Raw genomic sequence first — 15,875 nt, 5'->3', positions numbered from 1 at the left:
CACCTCTTCCATGCTTCACGGTGGAAATCACACATGCAGAGATCATCCGTTCACCTACTCTGTGTCTCACAAAGACACAGCGGTTGGAACCAAAAAAATTCAAATTTGGCCTCATCAGACCAAAGGACAGATTTCCACCGGTATAATGTCCATTGCTCGTGTTTCTTGGCCCAAGCAAGTCTCTTATTATTATTGGTGCCCTTTAGTAGTGGTTTCTTTGCAGCAATTCAATTTGACCATGAAGCCCTGATTCATGCAGTCTCCTCTGAACAGTTGATGTTGAGATGTGTCTGTTACTTGAAATCTGTGAAGCATTTATTTGGGCTGCAATCTGAGGTGCAGTTAACTCTAATGAACGTATCTTCTGCAACAGAGGTAACTCTGGGTCTTCCTTTCCGGTCCTCGTGAGAGCCAGTTTCATCATAGCGCTTGATGGTTTTTGCGACTGCACTTGAATAAACTTTCAAAGTTCTTCAAATTTTCCGTATTGACTGACCTTCATGTCTTAAAGTAATGATGGACTGTCATTTCTCTTTGCTTATTTGAGCTGTTCTTGCCATAATATGGACTTGGTATTTTACCAAATAGGGCTGTCTCTGTATATCACCCCTACCTTGTCACAACACAACTGATTGGCTCAAACACATTAAGAAGGAAATAAATTCCATGAAATAATTTTTCACAAGGCACACCTGTTAATTGAAATGCATTCCAGGTGACTACCACATGAAGCTGGTTGAGAGGATGCCAAGAGTGCGCAAAGCTGTCATCAAGGCAAAAGGTGGCTACTTTGAAGAATCTCAAATCTCAAATCTATTTTTTATTTGTTTAACACTTTTTGGTTGCTACATGATGCCATATGTGTTATTTCATAGTTTTGATGTCTCCACTATTATTCTACAATGTAGAAAATAGTCAAAATAAAGAAAAAACCCTTGAATGAGTAGGTGTGTCGAAACTTTTGACTGGTACTGTACATGAGTAAGTCTTTGTCAGAGCTAGACAGCCACAACTGAACGAAGTATATAATTTTGTTTCTAAACTCAATAGAATTTTTTTTTTTTTTAGATCTGTCGATCTAAACACATCAGTGAGTGATATCATTGAGCTGTGACAATGCATCTTGATATGGCCTATAATTTAACATAGATTACTGTCAAACACATTTTGAATTCTACTGTAGCTGTAAAATTGTAAAGCTGCAGCCTATTGTGTGCTTAACTTAGAGAAACCTTAACTTTCAGAACCATTAACACTGGAAAGAATGGTTTCATCACCACCTGAGCTGTCCCCAGACCTACCACCCCCTGCATTTCTGGTGGGCCCTCTGCCAGGCACTTTAGGCCACCTGTGCCCACTTTCTCCCACAATCCAGGCACCCCTCGCCTGTGGGACCAGTCAAGGGGCCAGGCTTTTGGCTTCTCATCAGGGTGTTGTAGGACCTTGAGATATTCTGGACAGGACTGAGGGACTGGACTGTGTGAATGGTCATGTGAATGAGACAGAGGGAGAGAGAGCACCGCCCGAACAGGCAGGGGAGCCAACTTCGACGGAAGTCGTGACAGTACCCCCCCCCCCCCCCGACGCGCGACTCCTGCAGTGCGCCGCCACCGGCCTCGAGGACGACCCGGAGGGCAAGGCGCCGGGCGATCCGGGTGGAGGCGGTGGAAGTCTCTCAGCAGAGAAGGATCCAAAATGTCCCCCACCGGAACCCAGCATCTCTCCTCCGGACCGTACCCCTCCCAGTCCACGAGGTACTGTAGGCCCCTCACCCAGCGTCTCGAGTCCAGAATGCCACGTACTGTGTACGGCGGGGACCCCTCGATGTCTAGAGGGGGCGGAAGGACCTCAGGCACCTCACCTTCCTGCAGGGGATCAGCCACCACTGGCCTGAGGATAGACACATGAAACGAGGGGTTAATACGGTAATACCAAGGAAGTTGTAACCTGTAACACACCTCGTTTATTCTCCCCGGGACTTTAAATGGCCCCACACACTGCGGCCCCAGCTTCCAACAGGGCAGGCGGAGGGGCAGGTTTTGGGTCGAGAGACAGACCCGGTCCCCCGGTGCGAACACGGTGGCCTCACTGTGGTCAGCGCTCCTCTTCTGCCGTTCTCCCGCTAGTCTTAGTGACTCCTGGAGCGCTTTCCAGGTGTCCTTGGAGCGCTGTACCCATTCCTCTACCGCAGGAGCCTCGGCCTGGCTCTGATGCCATGGGGCCAGGACCGGCTGGTAACCCAACACACACTCAAAAAGGGACATGTTTGTTGAGGAGTGGCGGAGGGAGTTCTGAGCGAGCTCAGCCGAAGGAACATACCTCGCCCACTCACCAGGCCGGTCCCGGCAATATGACCGCAGAAACCTGCCCACATCCTGGTTTACGCGCTCCACCTGCCCATTACTCTCGGGGTGAAAACCCGAGGTCAAGCTGACCGAGACCCCAGTCTCTCCATAAACGCCCTCCAAACTCTGACGTGAATTGGGGGCCCCGATCAGAAACGATGTCCTCAGGCACCCCATAGTGCCGGAAGACATGGGGAAACAAGGCCTCCGCAGTCTGCAGGGCTGTAGGGAGACCGGGCAACGGGATGAGACGGCAGGACTTAGAAAACCGATCCACAACGACCAGGATCGTAGTACTTCCCTGGGACAGGGGAAGGTCGGTAAGAAAGTCCACCGATAAGTGTGTCCACGGCCTTTGTGGAACGGGGAGGGGCTGTAACTTCCCTCTAGGCAAGTGTCGAGGAGCCTTGCTCTGAGCGCACACCGAGCAGGAGGAGACATAAAATCTCACATCCTTAGCCAACGTGGGTCACCAGTATCTCCCTCTAAGACTACGCACTGTCCTCTCGATGCCAGGATGACCCGAGGAGGGGAGAGTATGAGCCCAACGGATTAGCTTATCCCGGATCCCCCTCGGCACGTACTGAGCCCCCGCTGGACAGTTAGGGGAGGCCGGCTCTAACCGTGAGGCCCTCTCTATCTCCTCGTCCACCTCCCATACTATCAGTGACACGAGACATGAAGGTGGAATGATGGGAGTTGGCTCAACGGACTGCTCCTCGGTTTCATAGAGGTGGGACAGCGCGTCAGCTTTGGTGTTTTGGGAGCCTGGCCGGTAGGAGATGGTGAACCGAAACCGGGTAAAAAACATGGCCCATCTAGCTTGACACGGATTTAGTCTCCTCGCTGCCCGGATATACTCAAGATTACGATGGTCAGTCCAGATGAGAAAAGGGTGTTTCGCCCCCTCAAGCCAATGTCTCCACATCTTCAGAGCCTTGACTACAGCTAACAACTCCCGGTCCCCCACGTCATAGTTCCGCTCCGCCGGACCGAGCTTCCTTGAAAAGAAGGCACAAGGGCGGAGCTTGGGTGGCACGCCCAAGCGCTGGGACAGCACGGCCCCGACCCCAGCCTCGGACGCATCCACCTCCACTATGAACGCTAAAAGGGGTCCGAATGCACCAACACAGGCGCATTGATGAACAGCTCCTTCAGACGACTGAAAGCTCTGCCCGCCTCTGCTGACCAATGCAAGCACACCGGTCCTCCCTTCAGAAGTGAGGTAATGGGAGCAGCCACCTGACCAAAACCCTGGCAAACCCTAAAAACCGCTGCACCTCTTTCACTATGGTCGGAGTCGGCCAATTACGCACGGCTGTAACACGGTCACACTCCATCACCACCCCGGAGGTGGAAATTTGATAACCCAGGAAGGAAACAGCCTGTTTGAAGAACACACATTGAACACACCCTTGCAATATAGGTCATGCTCCAGCAGTCGCCCAAGTACCTTACGCACCAGAGACACGTGCGCCGCGCGTGTGGCAGAATAGATTAAGATGTCATCGATGTACACTACCACTCCCTGCCCAAACAGGTCTCAGAGAATCTCATCTACGAAGGATTGGAAGACGGCTGGAGCATTTTTCAACCCTTATCCATGACGCAGTACTCATAATGGCCAGATGTAGTACTAAATGCGGTTTTCCACTCATCTTCTCCCCGGATACGCACCAGATTATACGCACTCCTCAGGTCCAGTTTTGTGAAGAAGCGCGCCCCGTGAAATGATTCCACCGCTGTAGCGATGAGAGGTAGTGTGTAACTAAACCCCACTGTGATGGAATTCAGACCTCGATAATCAATGCACGGATGCAGACCTCCCTCCTTCTTCACAAAAAAAGAAGCATGAGGAAACGGGTGATGCGGAGGGCCGAATGTACCCCTGTCCCAGCGATTCAGCAACATAAGTCTCCATAGCTACTGTCTCCTCCTGGGACAAGGGGTACACGTGACTCCTAGGAAGTGCAGCGTTTTCCAGGAGGTCTATTGCGCAGTCCCCTCGACGATGGGGTGGCAATTGGGTTGCCTTCCTTTTACTGAAGGGGATAGCCAAATCGGCATATTCAGAGGGAATGCACACGATGGAAACCTGGTCTGGACTCTCCACCGTAGTCGCACCAACGGCAACTCCTATACACCTGCCTGAACACTCCTCTGACCACCCCTTAAGAGCCCCGTCGCCAGGAAATCACCAGGTTGTGCTGAGCTAGCCAGGGAATTCCCAACACCACTGGAAACGCAGGTGAATCGATAAGGAACAGACTAATCTGCTCCTTATGACTCCCCTGCGTTACCATGTCCAGCGGCACCGTGGCCTCCCTGACCACTCCTGACCCTAATGGTCGGCTATCTAAGGAGTGCACGGGGAAAGGTAGGTCTAACGACACAAGGGGAATCCCTAGCCTTAACGCGAGCCCCAGATCCATGAAATTCCCAGCTGCGCCTGAATCGACTAGCGCCTTATGCTGTAGAGAGGGAGAAAATCCAGGGAAAGAGGTTAACACATACATATGACCGACAGGAAGCTCTGGGTGAGTCTGGCGCTGACTCACCTGGGGTGATCGAGTAGTGCTCCGCCTGCCCTCCCGACTCCCAGACAAGTTCCTCCAGCACCGGTCGGCCGCGTGTCCTCGCCGACCACAACTGGTGCAGGAGGAAACTCCTCCTCTGGTCCCCATCGAAGCCGCCCCCCTTAACTCCATAGGGATAGGAGCAGGAGGGCCGGGAGGTGGAAACGACAGGACCTGTTCCGAACACCCGCGTGCAGCCAGCAGGTTGTTAAGACGGATGGACATGTCGATGAGCTCATCCAGCGTGAGGGTGGTGTCCCGACACGCTAGCTCCCTGCGAACGTCCTCCCTGAGGCTACATCGGAAATGGTCTATCAAGGCCCTGTCGTTCCACCTCACTCCTGTGGCCAAGTTCCTGAACTCCAGGGCAAAGTCCTGCGCGCTCCTCGTCTCCTGACGCAGGTGGAACAGCCGTTCACCCACCGCACGGCCCTCTGGTGGGTGATCAAATACAGCTCGGAATCGGCGGGTGAACTCGGGGTAGTGATCGCTCGCCGAGTCTGGGCCATTCCACACTGCGTTTGCCCACTCTAGGGCTTGTCCAGTCAGACAGGAGACGAGGGCGCTCACGCTCTCCTCTCCGGAGGGAGTAGGGCGAGCGGTCGCCAGGTAAAGTTCAAGTTGTAGGAGGAACCCCTGACACCCAGCCGCCGTTCCATCATACTCCCGTGCGAACGCCAGCCGAAGAGCCCCGGAGCCGGATGCGGTAGCAGGGGCAGGAGGTGCTGGAGGAGGGGGTGCTGGAGATGAGGTGGGAAGGCCACTCCTCTCCCATCGATCGATCCTCTCCATCATTAGATCAATCGCTGAACCAATCTTGTGGAGAACACTGGTATGATGGAGGACCCTTTCCTCCATCGATGGGAGAGAAGGTGCGGCTGCTCCTGCTGATTCCATGTTGTCAGGTGCGGGATTCTGTCACGCGGGACTAGGTGGGTGAAGGAATCAGGCACAGAGAGTTCCACTTGGGAAAAGTGCTCTTTAATACGGCACACAAAAATGACAAGCCCAACAACACAGGGCGCGGACAACAAAGTGACTACCTAAAAACACAGGGTGCCAAGTCCAGAAAATATAACCACCTCTACCTAAAACGCACACACGTAACATAAAGACAATCCCGCACAAAACAAGGGCGGGTACACGTACTTAAAATAGGGAAGCTCATAAAGCCATACAATGGAACACAGGTGAAACTAACAAGACAAAACAAACAGACAAACGAAAAAGGGATCGGTGGCGGCTAGTAGGACGGTGACGACAACCGCCGAGCACCACCCGAACAGGCAGGGGAGCCAACTTCAGCGGAAGTCGTGACATCATTATTAGCTTACTTAGTCAATAAGCACCAGCCAGACATAAGATCTTGCTAGCTAAGTTACCTACAGAAAGTAATATTTAAATCTCACCTTTCTCACCTTTCTGCAGCAGGTACTGTACCTACTGTACACTTCATCTTAGCAGGTTGAGGGACTAACATTAACTTACTTCCACTAGCTCGTTAGCTTCTACTACTACTACTAACCTTACAAAACTCAGCAAAAAAAGAAACGTCCCTTTTTCAGGACCCTGTCATAAAATTCATAAAAATCCAAATAACTTCACAGATCTTCATTGTAAAGGGTTTAACACTGTTTCCCATGCTTGTTCAATGAACCATAAGCAATTAATGAACATGCACCCGTGGAACGGTCGTTAAGACACTAACAGCTTACAGACAGTAGGCAATTAAGGTCACAGTTATGAAAACTTAGGACACTAAAGAGGCCTTTCTACTGACTCTGAAAAACACCAAAAGAAAGTTGCTCAGGGTCCCTGCTCATATGCGTGAACATGCCTTAGGCATGCTGCAAGGAGGCATGAGGACTGCAGATGTGGCCAGGGAAATAAATTGTAATGTCCGTACTGTGAGACACCTAAGACAGCGCTACAAGGAGACAGGATGGACAGTCTTCACTGATGAGTCGCGGTTTTGTCTCACCAGGGGTGATGGTCTTTTCCCCTTCATTCAGATTACAACCTTTCACTTTCGGTTATTTGAAAAGGAAATAATCTCCAAAATATCCCTGTTTTTAAAACATCCAATAGAAAGATGCCGACAATTTCAGTTTAATCCACCAGAAAAGACAGAACAAATATTAGAACAAATAGTACTGCAATAGTCTCTCAAGGTTTTCATTGACTCTAGGGCCAACAAGAGCTTTATGTACGATACCCTGGTGTTGGAGCTGGAATCCCCACACAACCCGTCTCCATTCCCATGGACATCAGATCGCTGGATGGGCGCTCTATTGACAGTCACCCAAACTACGTTTCCCATTAACCTAAGAGTGTCAGGTAATCACAGTGAGTCTTTGCAGTTCCTGTCCATTGAATCCCCTCATGCACCCGTGGTTTGGGGGTTTTCACATCTCCAGAGGCACAATCCTCTGATCGACTGGGCTAATGGGTCTATCATGGGTTGGAGCCCCTTCTGCCATGCGCATTGTCTGAAGTCAGCGCAGCCTGCCCTGGGACGTCTTCCTACGGGCTTGTGAGAAGTCTCAGATCTCTCCACCATTCCCGCGGAATACTAGGACCTCCGGGAGGTTTTCAATAAGGCTCACGCTACTGTACATATCTCCCTCGAGCATACGACTGCGCTGTCGACCTTCTCCCGGGTACTACATCACCTCGAGGGGCGGCTGTATTCCCTGTCAGGTCCGGAGACCAAGACCATGGAGAGGTACATTGAGGATTCTCTTGCTGCAAGGAGTATTCGTCCATCTGCCTCCCCCGCCGAGGCAGGGTTCTTCAATGTGGAGAAGAAGGACAAAACCCTGCATCTGTGTATCGACTACCGGGGCCTAAATTACATCACCGTTAAAAAACGTTACCCTACACCACTCATCTCCTCGGCTTTCGAGCCTCTCCAGGAGGCAAGGATCTTCTGAATGTTGGACCTTCGGAATGCCTACCATCTGGTTTGGATACGGGAAGGAGACGAATGGAATGGACAGCTTTTAACATGGCTAGCGGCACTATGAGTACCTTGTAATGACATTCGGACTGACCAATGCTCCCGCAGTGTTCCAGGCCCTGGTCAACGATGTGCTCTGTGATATGTTGAATCGGTTCATGTTTGTCTACCTTGACAACATTTTTCCCGGTCAGCTCATTTTTTCCCGGTCAGCTCAAGAACACGTCCTCCACGTCCGACAGGTCCTTCAGCGTCTCCTGGAGAACCAGCTTTTTGTTAAAGCAAAATAATGTGAACTGCATCGCTCCACCATCTCCTTCCTAGGGTACGTCATTGCTGCTGGAAATATTCAGATGGACTCTGACAAGGTGAGAGCGGTGGTGGATTGGCCTCAACTCAAATCCAGAGTGCATTTTCAAAGCATCCTGGGGTTTGCTCATTTCTACCACAGCTTCATCCGGGGTTACAGCACCCTAGCTTCCCCCTCGCAGCAATCACCTCTCCCAAGTTTCCATTCTCGTGGTCTTCAGCAGCTGACCGGGCATTCTCGGACCTCAAGTATCGGTTCACCACAGCTCCCATCTTAGTCCATCCAGACCCTTCCCATCAGTTCGTGGTGGAGGTTGATGCCTCGGACGTCGGAGTGGGGGCCGTCCTGTCCCAGCGTATAGAGAACCAGGGGGGGCCCGGCTAACCGGATGTTTGTCCCGGACTCTGCTCGCTCCCCGGTCCTGGAATGGACTCCTTCCTCCAGACTTGCCTGCCATCCTGGCTCCCGTCTGACCCTGGCCTTTGTACAACAACACTTTTGGTGGCCCACCATGGTTCCTGATGTCACCGCATTCGCCACCCCCTGCACTGTGTGTGCTCAGAATAAGACTCCGCGGTAAGCCTCCTTCAACCACTCCATGTTCCTCACTACCCCTGGTCTCATATATCCCTGGACTTCATCAATGGTCTCCCTCCATCAGATGGAAACACCACTATCCTTACGGTGGTGGATAGGTTTACCAAAGCCCCCCATTTCATTCCCCTTCATAAATTACCCTTAGCCAAGGAGAATGCCCAGCTCATGGTGCAGCACGTCTTCCAGATCCATGGACCCAGCAACTTGGGTCTCCGATCGCGCTACTCAGTTCTCTTCCCGGTTCTGGAAGGCGTTCTGCACCCTCATTGGGTCGTCAGCCAACCTATCCTCCACTGTTTCACCCCCAGTCCAACGGCCAGTCGGAGCGAGCCAATCAGGACCTGGAGACGGTTCTTCGTTGCCTCGTCTCCACCAAACCCCACCACCTGGAGCCAGCAACTCTTGTGGGTGGAATACGCCCGCAACACCCTTCCCTGCTCGGCCACTGGTCTCTTGACTTTTGAGTGTTCCATGGGATATCAGACTCACAGGAAACAGTAAACTATTGGCCACAACAGGACACAATCAGGCAAAGTCCTATCAAGCTGATATTTATAGACACTTACTCTGCAATATAGTTTTAAGGTTCCAGTAACTTTCCTGCTTATTCCCTCCAGGCTGATTCTGGGATCTTTCAACCAGTATTTCTGGAAAACCTGGACATTTTGAGAGTAGAATAGAATGTTGCAAACCAACTCTGCAGTATTGTACTGTATATTGATAATGGTATGTTATGAAATGGTAGACATTGGCAATATTAGTAGATTCCTTACTGAATGCACTTACTTACTTTAGGTTGAAAACACATATGGCAATGGTAGGTGCAAGACATCATGACCAGAGGCTGTTGCCAACCATCTTCACACATCCAAACACAATTCCTTACAAAAAATACTTTCAGGTGAGCACACCGACTTCCCAAATGAACTCTCACAATCATAACATAGTGTAAGCGAGTCACACACAGTTTCGTGCTTCAGTAATTACACGTATTCGGCTCTACTCCTCCATAGTTTTGAGTAGTAGGCTCTAGACATGGTCTAGCCCCTGAAACCTAGTCGGAGTTGGGCCTGGGGGATGGAGACTAATTTGGGATGAGAGAAAGATGGAGCTGAGCACGAGCCCCGTGGACAACCCCCGGGGACACCTGTAGCACAGCAGAGATCCACCCACCACAGAGCAGAGGGCTGCACCCCAGCTCACCAGCACAACCAATTTCAAACCTGTTGGTTTACAAAAATAAAACACTGTGAGCACCACAGAGCAGCACCTACAGAGAAGAGTGATCTTAGCATATCTTACTAAACAGTATTAACAGCTTCTGCCACTCAAAATGGAATTGATCTGGCTACAGTATCAGCATTTTCAGTTGCACAAGTGGCCTAAGGCAGCATTGCAGTTAGGCGATGGGACAGAGCTCTGCGGACAGAGCTGAGTTGCGTTACGCCATTCGATAAAACTTTTGGCATTTCACTATGTAGCATGCACTGTTCAGAGCTAAGTAGATTGAACGCAGGCGGTCACACAACAGCCGTTACTGATATGAAAAAGCCTACTGTACCTATGGTGATGAAGAGCACTTCTCCAGCAATGGCTACTTTCTCCTTCTCGTCCTCCTCCAGGCATCGGGTGCGTCTCACCCCCAGTGTAGGCACCAGTATCAAAATGGCTAAAAACAGGATACTGAGGATCATCAGCACTCGGGTCGTCTGAATCTCCGCTACTCACACACACAAGTCAGAGGTCAAAAGTAAATTCATACTCCCCACACTCTCACACATACCCAAACATTGAGTACATTGAACACATCCATATCAAAGTCATTAGTGTAAAACTGACTGAGAGAAGATATATACTTAAACTATTACTATTTGTAACAATAAATGGTTGCCGTCATCAGTTATATTTCTCTAAATGTATAGTGTATTACTCAGCTGTGTCTTTTACATTGCAATAGGACATCAAGTAACTTACCGCACCATTAGATGCTATATCGTGAGTGGCCAATGACCTTAAACCTTCATGGATGGGCACTTCTATGTAAATCCATGGCAGCAACCAAGGGGGCTTGAACTTTCTAGCTCTCCCTGTAGATCTTTGCAGTGGATGTAGTGTCCCCATGAGTGACAGAACACTGAGCCAATCATGGCGCAACTAGAGAACATTACCAACCCCTAAGCTCCGTATTTTCCTCTGGCTGCCCCACCACAGAAATCACTGAACTAGGCTGAAACACCTGCATTTTGGAGCTGCCTCACTCAAGAAAGCATAAAAGAGACCATGTTTGTATCCGGGTTTGTTAACTCAATGTTGTTGTTTTTTTTACATTGTTTGCAAACTAATATGTGAGACATGTTACTGCCAGATTATATATATATATATATTTTTAGCTAAACAAGTGGGGCTCAACAGAGGTGGGGCTCTGCTCCACCTGCCCTGAATGACGGGTCGCCACTGGGGGGCAGACACGTAGGAAAACTTACCCGGCGGCTGAAAGAACGACCTGTAATTGGCGCACATCGTGTGTTTGGTGGCGTCGACAGGCATGTTTCCTTTGATGTTACCGGGTGCTCTCTTTGTAAAAGTCCATTCGCAGTCATTGAGCCACAGAGACCGATTAAAGCAAGAACATATCTGAGAAGCTGGTCATGGTATTCAGATGAGATGACAAGCTTCAGATAATAAAGGATAGGTCTACTAAAATGTGGGTTGATAAAAAAAAAAGACACAACAAAAGGACAATAGGAAAAAACGCTGACAGATTGATACAATATCCTTGACTAAATGTATATTAAATCTCTTGAAGTAAACTCCTCTATAGTGAAATTCCTGACAGGGTGTGGACCATTGTCTTGCGCTCTCTGCGTTGCACCTGTGTTCAGTGAGTTATGCATCCACTTTTGGCTGTATTGAAACCATCTGTAGGACAGCTGACTTGAGCCTGCAGGTGGTTATACATAGTTAGAAACTGGGTGATTCGAGCCCTGAATGCTGTTTGGCTGACAGCCTTGGTGTATCAGATCGTATACCACGAATATGACAAAACATTACGTCTAATTACATTGGTAGCCAGTTTATAATAGCAATATACCACAGGCTAAGGGCTGTATCCACGTTGCTTTGTGCATAAGAAGACATGGGAGTCACCGTAGACGTGGTATGTTGGCCATATACCACACCCCCTCGGGACTTGCTTGAATATATTTTTGAATTAAAAGGTTGGCAATTTCTCAAAATGGGTGTGTTAGAAAGGGAAAGGCAACTCGTGTATTAATTTCTTAAGAGATCAATTCAAATGAATTCACTCACCACTATACAAAACTGAAGTTGTAATACAGTACCAGTCAAAAGTTCGGACTTACCTACTCATACCAGGGTTTTTCTTTATTTTTACTATTTTCTACATTGTAGAATAATAGTGGAGACATCAAAACTATGAAATAACACATATGGAATCATGTAGTAACCAAACAAGTGTCAAACAAATGAAAATATATTTTATATTTGAGATTCTTCAAAGTAGCCACCCTTTGCCTTGATGACGGCTTTGCACACTCTTGGCATTCTCTCAACCAGCTTCACCTGTAACGTTTTTCCCAAAGGTCTTGAAGGAGTTCCCACATACGCTGAGCACTTGTTGGCTGCTTGTCCTTCACTCTGCGGTCCAACTGATCTCAAACCATCTCAATTGGGCTGAGGTCGGGTGATTGTGGAGGCCAGGTCATCTGATGCATCACAGTCTGAACTATTCCATTCATTTTCTTAATAAACACAACTTTTTCTAACCCATATGAAATTCAAACCGAGGTATTTTGATCCTTATTTTGACACAAAATCTAAATTCTACCAATGCGGATTGTAGGCTTACATGATGGACTTGATTAACATTTCAGGATTGCCCATTTTGATGCAAATTGATTGGAGATAAGCATTACATGTACGGTAGGCCTCCAGCTGTTAGAACGGGACAGCTTAACGAGGCCTAGTGACACACACCTAAAAGATCGTGTTAGTCTGAGGGAACTGTGGTCCCTTTCTTAACCTATTTGTATGAGTTTGTATAAGAGTACATGGAAATAGCTGTTCATAAGGCCAGTCCTGAGATGGGGAAAAAGATAATTATCCTACAACGTTCCTCAGTCTTGGAACGACCTGCAAAAGACCTTAAAACTGGAGAGGGTGGTTTTTAGTGTATTGTTCCTGTATGTTATTTTGTACTTTATCTACATGCTGAATACTTCCTGCTGACCTCTTGCCAGGTATCCCTCGCAAAAGAGGTTTCTAAACTCAAGGGTCTTTTGGTTAAATAAATAATCAAATATGTGGTAAAAATGACTGCCAGAGAAAGGGTCAGTACACACAAACATTTGAAATATACTTGATTTTATTGACAAAAAAAAAGTGAGTCATCTATTGATTTGAGACAATTACCATATAATATGGCATAATTAACATTATATACGTAGCCTACCTGTAAACTTGCAAAGCATAACCAATTAAAATAATGTTTAAAATGACGTACAATATTAACATGGGTGCATTTAAACAAAAATACGTTTATTTTTAGCACTCAAGGACCATACGTTGCACCACAGAACTAGAATGGGATTCTATTTAGGGTAGCACCGCCCTATCCTAAAAAAACAGCAGGATAACTACAATACTTAAAACAGGCCTCTAATGTCTTATCATGTTACTTGGATACTGTCATCGCATCACAGGTTTGAGGCCGTCACCTTACAATCAATGAAATCAAGGCTACTCACTGTGTCAGTAGGTAAAACACAATAAGTGGTTAAAATTGTTTCCAGGTCAATTATTTTGCAGGTAATTTTGAATTATTGGGACTCTCTGAACAATGGTGATTTAAAGTGATGGATAATTTCAGCCAGTTGTTTTGAAAAATGGAGCCCACGAACCAAAACACCCATAAATAATTCAAATATTTCATAAAACATGTTATGTCCTGCAAAAAAAATGAATTCCCAGATCCATAAGAGAAGCCAGCTTAGTGAGGGTCTATTGTATATTTACACATCTGTGGAGGAGAGTGCTGTCCATTGTCATTCTATTGGGTTAAGGTCCCCATCTAGTGGACTATCGAAGTAACACACCTAAGACACTATGTGACAAGTTGAGGTAAGATCTGTAAAAATGAATATCAGTCTATGTTAAGTTTATGTTCCCTTGTCTGTGTATTTCATTTTTTGTATTTCCCCCTTTTTCAGAAATGTAGTGTTTCAAAACAATCTGTGACACTATTTACCTTTTTACTCATTGGGTCAGTTTCCCAGACCGAATATGCTCGTCTTGGACGCTCGCTCGTCTTGGCGCTCTCAATTGAGAATTTTCATTGAGAAGCTCCATTGAGAAGGCTTTTTAGTCCAGGAAAGTATCTTATCTGCAGTTACAGACTAGCTGAGTAAGTTTAACTACCTGGTGTAAGAGTGTTAAAAGTGGTAAAATTATAATGATTTAAACACTGCCAGTAGATCAGTACAACAGAAAGTCCCTTTGCGGTAGAGTGACTTTAAACTATGCCTTAAAACAGATATGTGACTGAACACATGCAGACTGTCTTGGCATGTATTAGAGGTGACTCCCTCTTAGCACAGACACCAGGACTGCTGTTGTCAAACCAGTCCGATATCATTCCTGCATCAGGCACAGCACACAGTGCCCTGGGCCAAACAGCCTGTTGCCTATTTTTAACTAACACCCAATGATGAGAATGTTTGCATTTGATCTCTCTCTACCCGCATACCAGCATTCAGGGTGTCGATGCAGCTTAAATCACTATACAGGCAAATGTTTTATTTATTTAACTAGTCAAGTCAGTTAAGAACAATTATTTTTTACAATGACGGCCTGCCCAGGCCAAACCCTAAACCGGACAATGCTGGGCCAATTGTGCACCGCCCTATGGAACTCCCAGATGTGATACAGCCTGGAATCGAACCAGGGTCTGTAGTGAAGCCTCTAGCCCTGAGATGCAGTGCCTTAAACCGCTGCGCCACTCGGGAGCCCAAATAATAGGTTCCCGATCCGCAACTTTTAGTGAGGGGATAGCCGAAATGAGATTATACAGACTGTCAAATTGTTTTTGCAAATGGAAATCATAACACCAAATGTTTATTAGTCAAAGTCGTCGCCGTTTTTGATCTTGTCCTCATGCAGAAACCAAAAGGTGTGGCACCACACAACCACACCAGCTTTAGTTTAATGCAAAGGAATGTGACATCAGATTCAGAGAGAACTCTCAGATTCAGAGAGAACTCTCAAGCCAACCTAATCAGAGGAAGGGGGGAGGGGGACTCACATGGAACATGTTACTCAAGTTCCATAATCTTTCCCATCTCACTGTTATCAACTGAAAAAAATAATAACTTCATAATTTAGCATGACATCTAATATTTCCACTGACACTTCATGGTATACCGCATGAGATGAAATGCTACAATGAAATAAGTCATGAATCTTTCTTCGTAGCCTACACTCATGAGGTTCAGCTAGAAATGGACAAACATTGACAAAATGGCACTGAACTGTAGTATAGTAGAAAAAAGGTAAACAATGCATATGTGTCAATGCTAATTGATAACCATGACGTTTTAAGGGGAAATAGCAGACTAGGGAGAACTAATAACTAATTTCACACATTTTGAGTCAACACTCAAAGGCTGGTTTAATTCGGTAGAGGTGCTTGTCTGCCTGACACATCCTCTGTCTTTGACCACTGAAGATGTGCCCAAGGCATATTAACTTAAATTAAGAAAAAAGCGTAAACGGCATGAATTAAAGGATTTGGCATTTGGAATGGCAAATGCATTTGGTCAAAATTATATGTTGGTCTCGCCGTCAACAACACAAGCGCCATTCCCTTACAACAAAAAAAAAAGATTGCAGTCTGAGTGAAGTATGAGGCAAATACTGCGTCCAAAATAAGTTTTTTTACTGCAGTAATTTGTGTACAACTGCAGTAGACTGCAGCTATTCTGCAAATACTGCGTCAAAAAAAATGCCACAGTCGACTGCAGTTACTGCACTTTCAAAACTCAATACAAAAAGTGTCTCGGGTGACTGTTTGA

Source organism: Oncorhynchus clarkii, chromosome 5 (genome assembly GCF_045791955.1).
Source record: "Oncorhynchus clarkii lewisi isolate Uvic-CL-2024 chromosome 5, UVic_Ocla_1.0, whole genome shotgun sequence".
Taxonomy (NCBI): domain Eukaryota; kingdom Metazoa; phylum Chordata; class Actinopteri; order Salmoniformes; family Salmonidae; genus Oncorhynchus; species Oncorhynchus clarkii.
The sequence above is the reverse complement of the archived record's forward strand: the minus strand, read 5'-3'. Positions refer to the sequence as shown.